This window comes from Ursus arctos, unplaced genomic scaffold, assembly GCF_023065955.2.
Source record: "Ursus arctos isolate Adak ecotype North America unplaced genomic scaffold, UrsArc2.0 scaffold_8, whole genome shotgun sequence".
Classification (NCBI taxonomy): domain Eukaryota; kingdom Metazoa; phylum Chordata; class Mammalia; order Carnivora; family Ursidae; genus Ursus; species Ursus arctos.
In genome coordinates this window covers 30277647-30294126 of record NW_026623100.1, presented here as the reverse complement: position 1 = coordinate 30294126, position 16480 = coordinate 30277647, and the positions used below count along the sequence as shown (strand labels likewise).

Genomic DNA, 16480 nt, shown 5'->3' with positions numbered 1-16480 from the left:
TTAAATGAGTCTTAATAAGGTCTCCTTCTCTGGGTAGATGCCAGAATCAAATGAGAAATGTATATAAAGCCCCCAATACAGTGCATGATACACAGAAAGCACTCAGGAAGTGGTAGGGCATTATCATTAGGTGAAAGGAGTAATGATTCTTTTAACATGGGAGTTTCTATCCATCCCAAATACAGTAGAGCTATTCTAATAAATCAATCATTAATGGAGTTTGTGATTATGCTGTCCAATCCCAGCTCCTGTGGAATGCTGAGTGTAATCAGTCCGAAGCCCTCAACGAGGTCCCTGGGCCTGATCTTTAAATACAGTATCACTATGGCAAGAAACTGGAGGGGGGGAGAACAACACCACGGTATCAAATATACCCTCCTTCCCTTTTTTCCTAAAGCCCCCTTCTCTTGATAACTCTTCGGTTCCCAGGGAGCAAAGACTCTTGGGAAACAGGAAGTAGCAAAAAGCCTGTGAGAAAATCCCCAGATGAAGATCAGCAGTAATCTCTCCAGACAACAGTTTGGTCAGAGGAGGGAAATTCCCCACCAGCCCTCAAAAACAGTCCCTCAAGAAAGCTTAGCGAAGGTTAATTTGGGAAATCCCCTCGGAGGCAACAGAACAGAAACGGAAATCTGCCTCTTCAGAGAAATCTAAACAGAGTAAAGCAAGTAGTGGCTGCCTGGGGAGTGCTCTGTGTAAAGCCACACTGCTGCTCCTGCCCACCTTCCTCCTCTTCATCCCGATCCTGAGGGTAACCCCGAAGGTTCCCAGTTGTCAGAGCCACTTGACACCCACTCTTCTCCAGGCTCCCAATGCAGGGGAATTAATGGCACAGTTCTTAGCCTCTTGACATGAGCTGCTGCTAAGCCAGATTCACTTCCAGTTAGGATCTTCTGTAAACCCTCCTCCCTCTCTCCTCCCCCCAATGGTAGACTGTCAAGCCACAGTTGTCATACTGCAAGTTTCCCATCAGGTTTTACTGAGTTCTAATCTGAATGTGACCCTGGGGTCACATTTCTTAGCTGCTGCTAAGCTCCAGGGGGCAGGGAGAAATCCTTCCCACAGGGAAGGGGAAAAAATCACATACACCTTGTTCTATGAAGGGCTGAGAATGGAATATTCGTTGCTGAGCTGTAGCAGAGAAAGTATATAAACACTGTAAGAAGGGGACATGGAGACGGGGGTGGGGAACTGTTGGCCCCATGACTCCCCCATCTCCATGTGCAACTGAGGCTCGGGTCAACCAGCTCTCCATAAATCAGTCCCTTCCCATGGGAGTTCTATGTGGTGTTTTCTTGATCTGTGACTTAAAATGACCACTTTAGGAAGATGACAAAAATGCGATTTTAGTAAAAGAGAGAGGAAACTAGTCTCCTTCATGACAGCTGAAATTTCCTTTACTGTTTACTTACCCAAAATAGGTATGAAATTTTGGTAAAAAGGGGTTTTTAAAGGAGAAAGTATTCTGGGTTTCGAGTCCTAGAAAATATTGTGCCCTGCTAGAGTGTGTGCCCTTTTCCACAGTCAGGACCAATCACTGTGTGGTTCACAATTACAGATTGTACTTTCAAATATTTTTTTGACTCCTAGAAAACAACCCTGCCAAAAACCATTTTCCTGGTACCTTCAAACAAACGTGGTTCTTACTCACTTCAATTCATGTGGTTTTGTTAAGATTCTCTTTCCAAAAGTTGTAAACATTCTCACCCACCTACTTTTCCCCATGCTTGGAATAAGCCAGAAAACTCCAGCCTCGGGTTTGCATGTATCTAAGCAATTAGAATAGTCTTTAAATTCGTTCTGTATACACAAATAATAATTACAATAGTTACATTCAAATGACTGTCAAAGTCTCCTACGCTTGCCAATTCTAGATAGATTATCAACATACCCTCAATAGGTATTATTCCGTTTTTCATTTGAGAGCCTAGGAGTTATTCAATTCGTAGTCCTAACAAAACCAGGGAATATTTCTGATTTCAGGGGAAACGTTTTCATCTGCTCTCAGCTCTACTGTAGTTATGAATGTGAAATCAATTAAATGATGAGGCACAAATGAAACAGATTCCAACATGGGCCTGAGAGTAATAAATAAACTAATAAAAAAGGAAAGCATGGAGCAACTCTGATGGAAGGAAGCTGTTTGCCTTTGCCCTGGAAAGTTTATAGTGTTTTAAACAATTGTAAACATGTCAGTATACATGGATACCGTTTCCATAGCAGCATAGCAACAGTTAAGAGTTTCTCCAAACATACCCAAAAGGAAACTAAAAATAGCTTGTCTTCAATATCAAAATACATACATATACATATTCAGACAACAGTACACAGAATGATGTGTAATTAGAAGTTCTGACACCAAACCTTTCACAAAGCGCAATGCAGGTAGCTTTAAAAACCAATGAGTTCGGTACCTTTAGAAATGGGGTTGAGACCAAAGAGTCCACGAGAGGGAAAGGCAGTTGCCAACTTGAATTCTAAGATCCGAGGCTCCTGACCCTAAATGCCTCCGACCATTGCTCTGCCGGCTCCACCTGACGTACCCCTTGCTGCCAAGGGCCCTCGAATGCTGTTCCTCTCAGGCTCCTACGAAAATTGGGGTTGAGGGTATCATACACGGTCTTACTTCCATGTATCGCAGTGTTCTCTCATCTTCTTAAGTGCTCTAGCCAGTGTTCTCCAACCTCCTGATAGAGGGTGATCAGTAGCTGCATTTTTAAAAATAACGTACACCCAAATGCCACACTTTCCCAGTGCACTTACTTCACCTGAGACACAGTGACAGAAATAATGCTTCTGAAATGAAGACGGCATGTTGGTACATTTTGGGGGCCTTCACTGTTTGTGCTTTTTATTTATGGCCAAGTATTACAAGTAGTTCAAAAACATCATCTAGTGCGAAATATTATTACAGGGTGTGTAGAACGTATCACCCAGGCTTGGACACTTTTTAGAGTGAAGGGGGGTATTTATAATTACGCTGGAGAAACAGATGTGAACCAAGACAGACCAGGTAGGTCCAGGCGAACAGTCACACAATGTCACATACGAGTAGAAGTGTCTTGAGGACAGGGGTGATGTTTTAGTGACTTTTGTATCTTCAGCACAAATTGCCATGTTTACACCTACAAAGAATTCAATAAATGATTGTTAGATTAAGAAATTCTATAATTAGGTTATGTTTTTGCAGAACTTTTAGAAGTGCTTACATGTAATACTACGGTAAAACACGAACGTATTTCTTTTTTTCAATCCACAGACCGTGTATTGAGGTTAAATAAAATCCCACGGAGCACTACAGGGTGACTCTTACTTCATCATCTAATCTTCTCCTTGAAAGTAAAGAGGATAAAAATGGAGAAGCAAAATATATCTCTGAGTCACAAAGAAAATAATTCTATCAGTCTGGGGTGGTGTATGAAAGCACCAGGAAAGGGTTGGAGTATGAGAGCAGATAAGAAGCAATTTCATAATCTCTTCCATGGTTATTATCCTGGTTTCATTTTCTCTGCCAGGAATGTTGGTCCCTGGGGAGAAATGCAGATCAAGTATTGGACACTCTACACTCCAGCTGGGAAGAATGCTATTTGTCTTTCATGATAAGGAGTTGAGGAGAGTACTAGCCATTGGTGAACTCCCAGGAGTGAAGGTAAGAGCCTCTTTACTTTCTGCCCAGGTCTCCCAGGAGCACAGGGAATGTCTTACGCAAGTCACTTTCCCATTTGATGGACCGCCAGGTCTTAGTTTATAAGCTGCATCAAAGGATTGCCATGGGAAGTAATCATTACGTTCAAGAGAAGCACTTAGCCGTCCTCCTATGAAAAGCACTATAAATCTCACGAGCCTTCGTGGAGAGGCAGCAGAGTTTGGGAGGTGGTGAGGCCTGCCGGGATCGGACTCTGCAGTCTTGCCGTTTGGGTTTGCAAGACAGATCACCCTACGGAATGTTGCATCAACTTTCTGGGCCCAAATTTCTTCATCTTTTAAAGGAGGAAAATAATAACTGTACCTGTGTAAAGGGTTGTTGGTGAGGATTAAATGATATTCATGTGAAACGCCTAGAACATGAATGTGAGCTATTATTTTGGCCAGCTCTGTATTTCTTTAGGTGCTAGGCAAGGGAACTATTGGAGACAAATTTTTTAATTAAAAGCAAAAATTATGCTTTTACATTTCCAATCCAAATCAACCCAAATGTGTATGTCTAATGCCGAAAGGGAGCTGCCCGGCCAGAACATCTCACCTTCCCCTCCCCAGAAGTTAATTGCTTGTCACTCTGACATCAAGGGGGCTCTGCATTTATTATTATTATTCATCAAATTTCATTAGATCCGAGCCAGTTTGTGGGCTGAGCTGTAACTAGCCACTCCATTTCAGGGAAAGCTGAAAACCTGCACTAAAGGAATAATATCTCTTTTGAAATATCTAATCTAGAGGTTAGGAAAGCTCCAGAGAAGTGAGGGGTTTTTTTCACAGAATTACGTAAGGCTTTGTATTTAATGCATTTCTAATGTCTGAGCTGGGGGGGAGGGGGTGGGAAATAGGCCCTTTATAAATATCAAATCCTGTTGTTATCTATGAAGAGTGTGCCAGTTGGTTACGTAGAGCCAAATTCTGTTCAGTTTGATAATTACTGAATTTGACATTCATAGAGGTTCTTTTTTAATTCTGGGAATACGAAATCCAAAGACTCATTGAATTATGAAATGCTTCAACCCTATTATCCTAATATAATCACCCCACGGGCTACACTGCCACAGGAAATCTTCGGGACAGCTCCTGGTGTTTAGAAAGTCTCAACAACAGGGATTCAATTCATATAAAAGTCACCACAGTGTGGTTTTAAAAAATGAAACACCTGATCCAGGGTTATAGTTAATGATTCTAAGGAAAGATATGGTTACTCACACCCAACACAGTCTTCTGTCCAACAAATCCACACTGGTGTTCAAAGAGAAGGACAAAAAAAACCCCCCAAACCCCACACACACCTGTTTAAGAATACCTGGGGGCAGGAGAATTGGCCACAACATCTATCTGCTTCTCTTGAGTAGTAGTAATAGTAATAATTCATTTACCTAGCTATACTGCCGTTTCTTCCTTAGCCATGTTAAGGGAAATCTAATTATTTCTCACAAAATAGGAGTTTCTAATGAACTTTTATTATTCAACATATTTAATAAACAAGAAAGGTCTACATAGCACCTAGATTTTCTTTGTCTTTAGAAACCCTGTCTTCATGTCCTGCTTGAAATAGTCTTACGCTAATGAATGGAACAAGCATGGCGGAGAGAAAGTCCTTGGGACAGGGAGTCAGAATTCTGTGACTTATAGCCACAAACTTGGGTGAGTCATTTGGCGGTGAAATGTTGGACATTCACATGGTCTCGAAATATCACCCCACAAAGTACTTCTTCGTTACAAAGGGGAAAGATACCTCCATAATGGACACTACCTTAGCCCAATGATCAAACTCCATCATCAGTAATGGGCAAACCGACATCATGTGACCTCATCCCATGCCCGGAGCAGACATCATAAATGGTTCTCGGCACAGTTTCCCATGAAGCCAGAGCACAGCCTCACAATCTTTCTCGAGACTGATGGCATCCTCCTAGAGACAGAGTTTGAGAACCAAACATGGTGATGATGTCATCCCACTCGGGCCTGCAAATAATAAACACACCATAAAGTGGCACCACTCCCAAGAGTCACGAAGGCCTCCGGAACATCTCCCAGGTGGCTCTGAGGTCCTCAGCAGAGGAAGGATTGTTGATCCCAGGGCCTTACAGATAGTACAGTCAAGATGGCTTTACTGAGTGAGGACAAAAGAAATTGTGTGTGGGTATGTTTTTTTTAAGCCAAAAGCAAAAAAACCACAAACACAAAAACAAAACAACAAAACAAAACAAAAAAAAAGAAAGCAAAAAAAGTGAGCTGCCAAGTGAAACACAGTCTATTCAATGTCACAGATTGTTTGTGATAACTGTTATCATTTTGGGGGCCCCTTTGCTGATGAGGATCACGCTTCCATATCCTACAGAAAGAAAATTTGCTGTGGGAACAGTGAGTTCTGCTTAGTCCATTCGGGTTTCAAAATTGTCCTCCAAAATTAAAGCTTAAAGCTTACTCGTTTGAATATTCCCAATGGTAGCAAGTGGACACATTTTAATGCCAAATTCATGCTTAGATGTCACTTTTCCCATCTAACAAGCTGGTTTCTTCTTGTTACTTCTCAGCTCAGCTCCTTATCTGTTTCCTTTACACCGTTTATCCCAACTGGCAAGTATTTGTTAAATTTGTTTGCCAGCATGTTGTTATGGGGATGGTTGGTCTGTCTTTCCCATTACATCAGCTCCAGCAGAGCGGGGACCGTTTCTGTCTCGTGCATCACCGAGTCCTCAGCTTCTAACACACAGCCTGGCACACGGGGCAGTCAGTGGACGTTCATTGAATAAATGAATCAATAGATGAACGAATAACTAATAGATCTGATTTTTTAAAAATATCTCCAGTTATTTGGTGTTAAGTCTACGGAGGAGAAAATTAAGTAATCAACCTTCTGTGACATGGCTAAAAATTGAGGTGAAACTTTAAATAGTTCTACGTGATCCACAAACCCTACCCCTGCTTGTAAAGGCAACTCTAAAATAAAAAGCCCCAAATGCTTTGAGCAATAGAGTCTTTGCTAGAATAAGTATATGTCTCCCAATGTGACTCCTTGAAGGATAATACTAATTTGAATGTATAAATTGTGTCATTTTTTTTTAGTTGTGTCTGTTTTTAAAGCAAGTTTTATTCATTGCCTCGGAGTCCTGCATGCCCCAAATATCTTACATAACACATGGAGAGGAATGTTCTCACTATAACCCTTACTTTAGAAAACTCTCTGGTTGTCAGCTGAAGCCCATGAACAAAGTGTTCTTTCAGGGCTGAGCAGGACCACAGCTGAATAGCAGATCAGATTAACCAATGCCACCATAGCTGTAATGACATCCCTAGAAACACGAGAGTCCTCACTGAAAGAACAAAGATCAATATTTAGTTTCTTATATTCCTTCTGGGCATTCCATCACATTTATGGCCTCCTGTTCTGCACATCCCTCACTTCTATCTCCGTATTGCTCTTCTGGGAAAATGAAAAGTTCAGACTAGAAATAATAGTCCTACAAATATAAAAGCACTTTCAACAAAACATAAAGTTAGATCACAAAATTTGTGCTTTGTTAATGCCAAGGTTTGCCCTTTTTTTCCTAAATACATTTTTTTGCCAATATATTTTCAAACCTTTCAATGTATTTTTAGCACAAGCCAGATGGACTTTACTCTTTATTAACTCTCAGGTGAAAGGAAGAAGCAAAAGTTATTACCTAATTGTTTTATATCCATTTTATTCACTGAACCCCGCAATCCTAAGTGTTGCAGTTAAACTCTTGGCCTCAACCATTCCCAGATATAGACTTTACACACTGCTGCTAAAGTTCCAACCTCCTAATTTGCACACATTTAATTGAATTTTTTACATGGGCTAAAAACATTCTTTTATTGAAAAACTATATCCAGACATATAAAAGCTGTATATTTATTATAAACACCTTTCATTTATGTGATTTTACATAGTGTAATCCATGAACAGTGCTGCAAACACATCTTTAAAAGAAATAACATGGCACTTACTCATATCCAATACTACCATCCTTATAAACATGGGCATTTAGATAGTGTTAATTTAATATTTTGATAGAACAAAGAAGACTGGTTTGGGAGTAAAAGAGTTAAACCATCCATCAAAACATTTGGGTTTGGAGCTGATGGTACAGTCAGGAGGGTTGCTGGTGGCCCATGTAATGGGACATAATATCATGTGCAGTGAGGACCTAAGACCAGTCCTGGTCACCATCCACCTTTCCTGTTTAGAACACATGAAATAGTTCTGAGACTCCATTTCCAATGGGGGAGGGGTTCCCCCACATCGACGAACAATTCTCGGACAGCCTGCTGGTGTCTGAGAAGCCAATTCAATCCTGATACTACCTACCCAGGGATAGCATCAGATTCCACAGGTGAAGGGTTCAGTCCCACAAGAACACCCTTTCCCCCGCCTTATTCATAGTCACAAGCCCAAGTTGTTACTATGCTGCTGACTGACTGGCTATAAATCAGAGGTTCCCATGATCCCCTCCTTGGGTTCAATTAATTTGGTAGAGTGGCTCACAGAACTTGGAGAAATATTTATTTTTAATAATGTTTATTATAAAAGAACATAATTCAGGAACAACCAAATGGAAGAGATGCGTAAGGCAAAGTCTAGGGGGAGAGGGAGGGGCTTCCACGCCCTTTCCAGGAGCACCACTGTCCCCGCACTTACATGTATTCACCAACCCAGAAGCTCTCCCAACCCAGTTCTTCTGGATTTTTATGGAGGCTTCGTTACATAGGCATTGATTAAATCACTGGCCATTGGCGATTAATTCAACCTCCAGCCCCTCTTCCATCGGAGGAGGTCGGAGGGGACTGAAAGGTCTAACTCTCTAATCACGTGGTTGGCTCCACTGGCAACCAGCCTCCATCTTTAGGTAAGGTCCAGAAATCACATCATTAACATAACAAAAGACACCTTTGTTGTTCTCATCACTTAGGAAGTTCTAGGGATTTTAGGAACTGTGAGCTAGAAACCATGGACAAAGACCAAATATGTGTGACAAATGTATTTTGGTCATCCAAATGACCAAATATATATTTCTTATAAATCACAATATTACACAACATTTTCATTAACATCACCAGGAGACTGCCAGGGTAAAAAAGGAAGTTATCTGCCAAACAGTATGTTGAATGAATGACCAATAGCACCCGAGCGAGTCCACAACCAGAAGATGATGAGACAGGGCCAACCGGGTTTTGAAAAGACCTGAGGAGCACATATAGCACAGGGTGTGACACGACTTCCCATCCCACAGTCCTGCGGCAGATGCGGGGGGAGCATGGAGAATGACAGAGCTAATGGCTGCAACTTACTGCCTTCTGCAGCTCGGTCAGACATCACCATGGACCTCCTTGTTCTCCAGGTTGTGAATACTCATTTTTATGCCTTCATTGTTTTCTACAAATTTATCACTTGTGGAAATAAATTCCCTGGTCATAATAATGAGATAAACAAAAAGGACAGAATTTTTCAACCTACTGGAAGATATTTCATTTTTTTTCTTATGACACAATCCGTTCTTATGTTTTTTAAGTTACTCACTTCTCAGGAGCCTAACTGTCCTGTTGTGCAAGAGAGAGACAGGGTACCTTGCCTGAGGTGGCCAGGCATTAGCTGACTGGGCCTCTGGGCAATGGTACCAATGTAGCTCTGTCACAAGCTTTCCTCTCCACCTCTTCCCACAATGCCCTGTCCTCACACACCAACCCAGCATGCCCGTCTCTGAGGGCTTTGGATCTCCAAAATAATCCCTTTTTTTTTTAGCTTCATACAAAGAGGCCAGCCACGTGAAGGATCCAGCCTCGTGCAAAAATGAGAAGTTGAAATGTTCCTTTGTTTCTATCCTATCTGCCCCCTCTCATATCCCTCTCCTCTGACATTCCAACAAGGAGGAGGAACAGGCAAAGAGAGGTGGTCCTGGGGTTGCAGAGAACACAGGAATCTTTGTGGGATCATCTCTTTCTTTGGGCCTCAACCTACCACTTCTGAATTTGCCAAAACTTTCCATCAGCAGGAGGAGTCGGATAGCTCAGTGGAGCCAGAAGGTGGTCCCACTGGCTTAATGATTTGTTATCTAATTTGTGTTTGAAAATTAATTTATTGGTTTGCAGTTTCACCTGGTTGTGAATTGTCAATTAGTATTTAATAAGACTTTTAATTCCATTAGAGTATTTCATGTTTAACCGTACTTTAAAAGAATGTTTTATATCTTGTTCACTGTTCCCCACTCTCCAGTTTTCACACACTCAGTTCTTTTAATTTCAGAGTGTATTTGTGAGGGTAATACTAATGCTATACTAGGTAACTACCAAAATGTCAATGGGTTAGCACAAGGCCAAGTCCAATATCAATGAGCAGGAAGTACAACCTTTCTCCGGGACACTCACCACCATAGACCCCTGCTGTACAGCAGCAGATAGTTGGGAACAATAGTACAATCTATCAAATAGAATTTTGTTTCTCACTCACATAACAGTTCAGTACAAGTGTTCCTGGTTTGTAGGCAGCTTTCTTCCTTGTGATCATTCAGACCTAGGCTATTTCCATCCGGTGGTTCCACCATCTGTATGCAGCCAGCAGATGGGGAAGAGAGAATGGGAAGAAGCTCCACTCACTTTTTAAAACTCTGGCCCTTCTGTCACATTTATCGATGACCACGGGGATGAAAGGAGTCAGAGAGATAGGGCATGCTGAAAAATGGAGGCTCTGCCTGAATGGCCACTTCCCGCAATAACCACTAGGAAAGAAAGAGGATGAATTTTTGGCGATCTCTTCACCATTTCTGCCACACAAAATTTCAAGCTCCCTATCCTGGACATGCTTAGGCTTAATTTCTAGACCCGCTTACTCTGAGGTTGGAATGCCCAAAAAATATTCAGGATCTCATGATTTGGTTTTATTTTTGTAGTTGTTGTTGCTGTTATTAATATAGATCTTACTCAAATAACAAAGCATCAGCTACTTAGAAAATTGCTGCGTTCCTTGTCTAAGATAGATGTTTATCCTATCTCTCATGTTCCAAAGACCAGTATAGAATTTTATGTTTTGATAGTTCAGAAGGAAAACATTAGTAATGATTTTCACAGGTTGCCTGCTGATTTTCCCTCGTCACTTTGGGGTAACACAACCACTAACATGGTTGTGTTTGTCTCCAAACCCCTGAATTTGCACATGCAATCACTCAGTTGCTTACCTACCCAAGTGAAAAGAACACTGATTGCTTATTTACAAGACTGGTGAGTAGGAAGAAGGGCCTCACAAAATCAGGGGTGCAAATATATAGACTAAAATTGAAAATTGGCCTCAATGACCACAAACAGCTAATTAAAGTAGTTGCTTCTGCAGTCAACCGGTAACCTCTTTATCACTAAATCCCCCAACTAACAGCCACTCACTCCCTAATGGGCCCTCTACTTCGGCCTTCTCCAAACCTAATGGTAACCTAGATGGGAACCTATGGCAGCCATAGCCCAGGACTCCCAGAGAACTTTGTTTTTACCTCTTTAACAGCATAGTCACATTCTTCCTTGTACCTTAGTGGTTTGTATACAGCCCTTCCATCTCCTTCTAGATAATAAGCTCCTTGAAAGCAGAATCCACCCCATGTTTATCTTCTTGTTTCCCACAACACTTCCCTGGCACATAATCAGTCTTTAATATTTATTTGTTGATGTGAATTAGGTCAAGTTACAGATTAATTCAGGCCCAAACCTGCAACTGAGGCCATACTCAGATGGTGCTTCCACTAATTTAGCTGCTGGACGCCCACATTGCATTTGTTAGGTTGGGTGCCTTCAGGCTGTTAATTCCCTTCTCACATACCCTGTACTTCTGTCTTCCTTTTCAACAAAGACGCTGATGTCACTGAATCTTGCCTCTACAGCTTCACATGCTAAGAAGGGGAACTCAAGAAGGAAAGGAAATTCTTTGTCCAGACCTCACCCTTAGCTTCCTTTTTTCCTTTCTTGGTTTCCATTTTGGTCATGTGACAAACACAGGAAAATGTTTTGGAGTTCTAACTATAAGCCTTCTGAAAACGTAGAGAAGCTTCCTAAGCTCTGGGCCTCCTCTGTGGTCTCTCCTCACCCTTACATTCAGGAGCCGGAAAGGTCATCCTGTTTCCTTCAATTCTTTAGAAAATTGGAATCTAAACCCACACAGACTTTTCAAACTTCTCTACTGTGAGACTTTACACATCTCACTAGTATCTGTGAAGAAACCAGAATCCAACGTTATAACAAAGGAAAGGGAAGGAACTATGCGAACCATTGACGTGATGGAAAGAACCACCTAGGCAGGAACAAGAGGATTTTGGGTTTGATCTCTGGCTCTTTTCCTTTTTATCTGGCTGACCCTGGACAAACCAGGTCACCCCTCTGGATCTCACTCCTCAGTATATAATGAGCAAGCTCATTAGGGTATCTCTCCAGTCCTTGCTGGGCTAGGAAGTAGGAGTCACTAATTAGGCAGGTGATGACCATTATACTGGACCCACCATCTCCAGTCTACCAGAGGCATGGTTTTTCAATCCAAGCATCTGCCATCTGCCTTTTTGCATGTTGGCTGCCAACCCAACACCTGGGCTAGATGTAAAATCTTACCCAGTGAATTAAATGACATTTCTCCCATTTTCCATTTAGAAGAAGGGCAAAAATATGCATCTCACCCCAATAAAACAGATTTTCATTTTTTCAAAAATATGGCTAATGGAACAATACCTTCCCAGCACCACCACCTGATAATATCTCTCCAGCTGTTTACACTGGATGGACGGATAACAAGGCCCAAACTTCCTCTCTTCTGTGTTGAGCTCAGTAAAGTAAATAATGGTCCCAAGTAAAGAAAAATCTTTAATTTCTGAGCTCTAGTTGGAGCAGGGGGTTCTGTTGTTTGGCAAGATGTTCTAGTGAGCTTCTCACGGTAGGAGTTAGGGCATTATCTGGCAACAGGAGAAAGGAACTGAAAGTGTGTTGCATAAAAAATGTAAAATTCTATCTCCCCTGTGCGCATAGGGATTTGGACACGTGTGTTGTATTTAGAAGGGACACAGGGGTGGGGGTGGTTCTTGATCTTCATTTGCATTTAGGCTACTCAGTCTCTGACAATTGTTGCGCCTGCTCTTACGTATGTGTTTGTGATGTGTATTATGGGGAGGAGGGGCGGAAAGGAGAGATGCTGTCCTATTCACCCACCCAGAGGCTGCAGGGGGGAAAGGAAACTGCCTGCACGTCCCAGCAGTGAAGGAACTGTGGAGAGAGGCTTCCTGGAGGGCCAGGGCCTGCTACTAACCATCCTACTGAATTTGCCATAGGGCTGTTCTTAACTGAATAACTCACAGCATTCCCACATAGACTACCTGGTCAGACAAAAGGAAACATCTGGTAGTGAGTTTAAATCGAATTTCCCCCTTTGGCAGAGAGTTTCACCCCTGAGGCTGGCTGGTAGAGAACTAAGAAGAACATAGGGTTATTGATTTCTTAGGTGCCGTTACTGTTTCTCTTTCCATATCTCACCTTTTAGACCTGAGGGGGAGAAATGGGAATGGGTTTTCCTAAAAAGAGGAGGGTCAGGTAAAAGCTGGACGTAAGCACTGGAAAAACCGAAGAATGGGGCCCTCTCAGAGAGAGGAGACAAGAAGAGTCTTTGAAACACTAGAGCAAGGTGAAGAACTGACGTGTGCCTACAAAGAGAACTTAGGAGCAGTTTAAATGGCTTCTGTGATTCGCCCTTACTCTGCTAGAGCATGCGCTGTCAGCAGGGGTAGAATCACCCCAAGGGGGCAAAACCAGTCTTTGGTGGGTATAAAATCTTGGTGTAAAATCTTAGATATTACAGTGGTTTATGGCCCTCTAAAGGCTACGGTAAATAAACAGATGTACAGTGTATGGTGATGTTTAAATTTCACTGGCAGGAGTGAGGGATGGAATGGGGGTAAGTAAGAGGGAAAAAAAGGTCTAAAAAAGTCTCCTTAGGGGGTGATAATGAAAAGACGCTAAGGAACAGAGTACTAGGACAATCATACTTACCTTCAGTTTCACATTATCCACTTCCGTTTGGAATTCCCTCTCGTCACTTCTATCCGTCCATTAAAAAACACGCAAGTCTTGTATTGGAGAGGGTGTGGGGAAATAGGCCCCCTTCACGTGGGCTCCCAGCAGGGGCCACATAGAGGGAGCAGCTAGAAGCCAGGGATTCCACAGGAAACATGCAGTGATAAAAGCAATGGCCTAAGGCAGAGAGAAAGGCTGGTGGGGGTGGGGGGTGGGAGAATGTTATGGAACAATTCAGGAGCTGACAGGAGGCCAATTTCCTCTGTGGTTCTCAAAGTCTGGTCCCAAGATGGACAACATCAGCAATCACTGGCAAGTTGTTTGAAATGCAAATTCAACTTCTCAGTCCCTCTCTAGACCCGTGGAACAGAAACTCTGGAGGCGGGGCCCAGCCATCTGTTTTAACAAGTCCTCCAGGAGAGTCTACAGTCAGTGAAATTTGAGAGGCCCTGAGCTAGAGGCAGGTGACCCAAGGGAGTGGAGCCATCCTTTGGGTGACAGAAAGTACAAAGTGGGGGCTCAGTAAATGAAAATGTTCTACTCTCTAGTTTTTAGTCATCTTTTAAAATTTCCTTTCAGATCTGATTAATATAAACATTGCTCATTTTCCTAGGCAAGGAGAACAACTCTGCAGTCATATTTGCTGAGTACAGGATGGAGGGAAGTCTGCATGAAGCTGGCTAATTAAGACCACGTAAGTAATCAAGGCGAGCAAGTCGAGGACAATAAATCTCAGACGTGGCTCGTTCTGCTGTCTTCACTGATCAACCAAACTGAATAATCAGCAATCGCTTCTTTATTTTTTGCTATGTAGACACTGACAAAAAATGTTCATAAAGTATTCCTATTATAGCGGAAAGGTTAAGATATTTGCTCAAATCCCTACGTAGGGAAACTGAGTGGCCTATTCACACCATCACTGATGGGCAAGATCCAAGCTCCAAGATTCTGATTCTAACCTTGCGAAGTATCAAGTTCAATTTTTCCTTTTCCTTTTAATTCTTCCCTTCTTTATGAACTAAAGCAATTTAATGTATAACTTCAATTTGTTCTGTTTGTGAAACATTCATAGTATTTGTCCTGAAAACATATTGCCTTTTTAATAAGAGGTAAACTAAGGTTGAATGCAAACAATCTGGTAACAACAGACTTGAATTTGACTCACTCTGCTCCTTAGGCCCCTGCATATTGTATGAGCTTGCAAAGCCTTGTATCAAAACCCAGGTACCCGACGATGTTTTTTCTCAGAGTCAGCTTCTATCAGGGACCTACTAATCACAGACTAATAATAGGAGAAACCCTAAAGAATAAGGACTTTCCACCAGTCACTCCAGTATTGGTCCCTCCCCCAGGTTACACTATGAAGGTTGACTCCAGTGAAAATACACCAAGGACTTTTTTTCCTGACCCAAACTAGCTGGGTTTATAAAAATTTGTTTGTGGTGATTAACGTTTAGGATATAATAATCATGCCTCCACGTTATTCCTGGTTTACATCTGAAATGACCTTGTATCAAGTGTTTTGATTCCCATGGTAAGGAGGTAGTGAGGATCAACCTAGAAGGTTATTATTGGCTTCCCCTGCACCCCAGGATTTCTTTTGTACATTGTTATTCCTCTTTCTCCTACTGGGCCAGGTGATGTATCACTTTTACAATAACTTCTCCCCTGAGTTTCTCAAAGGCTAGTCCTGGCCTAGATCACACACTGAGTTTCAGATCCATGCGGTTATTTGAAAGCTCACAGCATCTTTCTTCTTCTCGTGGGCTTTTAATCAGATCCTGTTGTACCTTGGTACAGAGGTCTGCCTCAAACCAGGACTCACTCCCAAACCCCAGATGCGGACTGAGAATGTGTTCCTGCAGAAGAAAAGAACCCCTCTTGAGATGTGCACGGTCTCTTTTGTGAAGTTCTTTAATTGTCTTTTTTTGAACAAGTGAGACGTGAATCGCTCAACGTTCTATTATGTTATCAAATGAGTACGATGTAAGGAAAGCTTTTCTTTCTTTCTTTCTTTTTTGCATTCTTTTTGCTATTTGTAACACTGAATTAGCCAAAGAATTCACACTTACTGGCAGGGTAATCTTCCTTAAGGACATTTCTTAAGGATCACCAAACTTCAGGTGGACCTGATTTTATTCAACTTACGAAGTGATACCCAGTGGAACCTCTATGCTCCCAAACGGCCTCCTTGGTACAAACTGTAAATGAGTCAAACCACATCATAAAAGCAAGCCTGAGCTACAGATAATAAGAGCTAATGTTCATGGACCTTTTTAGTTTTTGTGGTTTGGTTTTTTGGCCAGGTACAGACCTATATGCTTTCCATACGTGAATTCGCACTGCTTAACGACCTGATGACAAAGGTGCTCTCGTTATCCCCACTTTACAAATGAGGAGAGTGAAGCCCAGAAAGGTTAACTGATACAAGGTCACGCTGCTGGTGGGCGGCCAAGCCAGCTCACAAGAACTCTAATATGCTGCTTGCAAAGATCTCCCCCTCCCTCACTCTTCTTTCACTGCCTCCCACTAGCCCTCCTTCCCACCCCCACCCCATGCATTTTATACTGTGGGGTTAGCCTGGAGTTCCGGTTGCCTCCAAGCTCATTTGTCTCCCCAAATCCTGTGTTCCTGGTAACCACATCCTTGTCCCTGGCTGGAGTCACGCAGAAAGCCTGAACATCTGACACGCATTGGTCATGCCTCCTCCCTTTGGGGACTAATT

General features: G+C 42.2%; 1 protein-coding gene across 2 annotated transcripts in view; it reads left to right on the top strand.

Annotated features, from left to right (window-relative positions):
- Positions 1–3577: 3577 nt before the first annotated feature.
- Positions 3578–16480, top strand: part of PELI1 (pellino E3 ubiquitin protein ligase 1) — a 136165-nt gene continuing 123262 nt past the window's right edge. Inside the window, exons 1-2 of one of the 2 annotated variants that reach the window (XM_057309105.1) lie at positions 3578–3649; positions 14369–14449. The gene's annotated coding sequence lies outside the window, so the exon portion shown is untranslated. The remainder of the gene's footprint in view (positions 3650–14368; positions 14450–16480) is intronic. The other variant, XM_048222653.2, reaches the window with a different exon arrangement.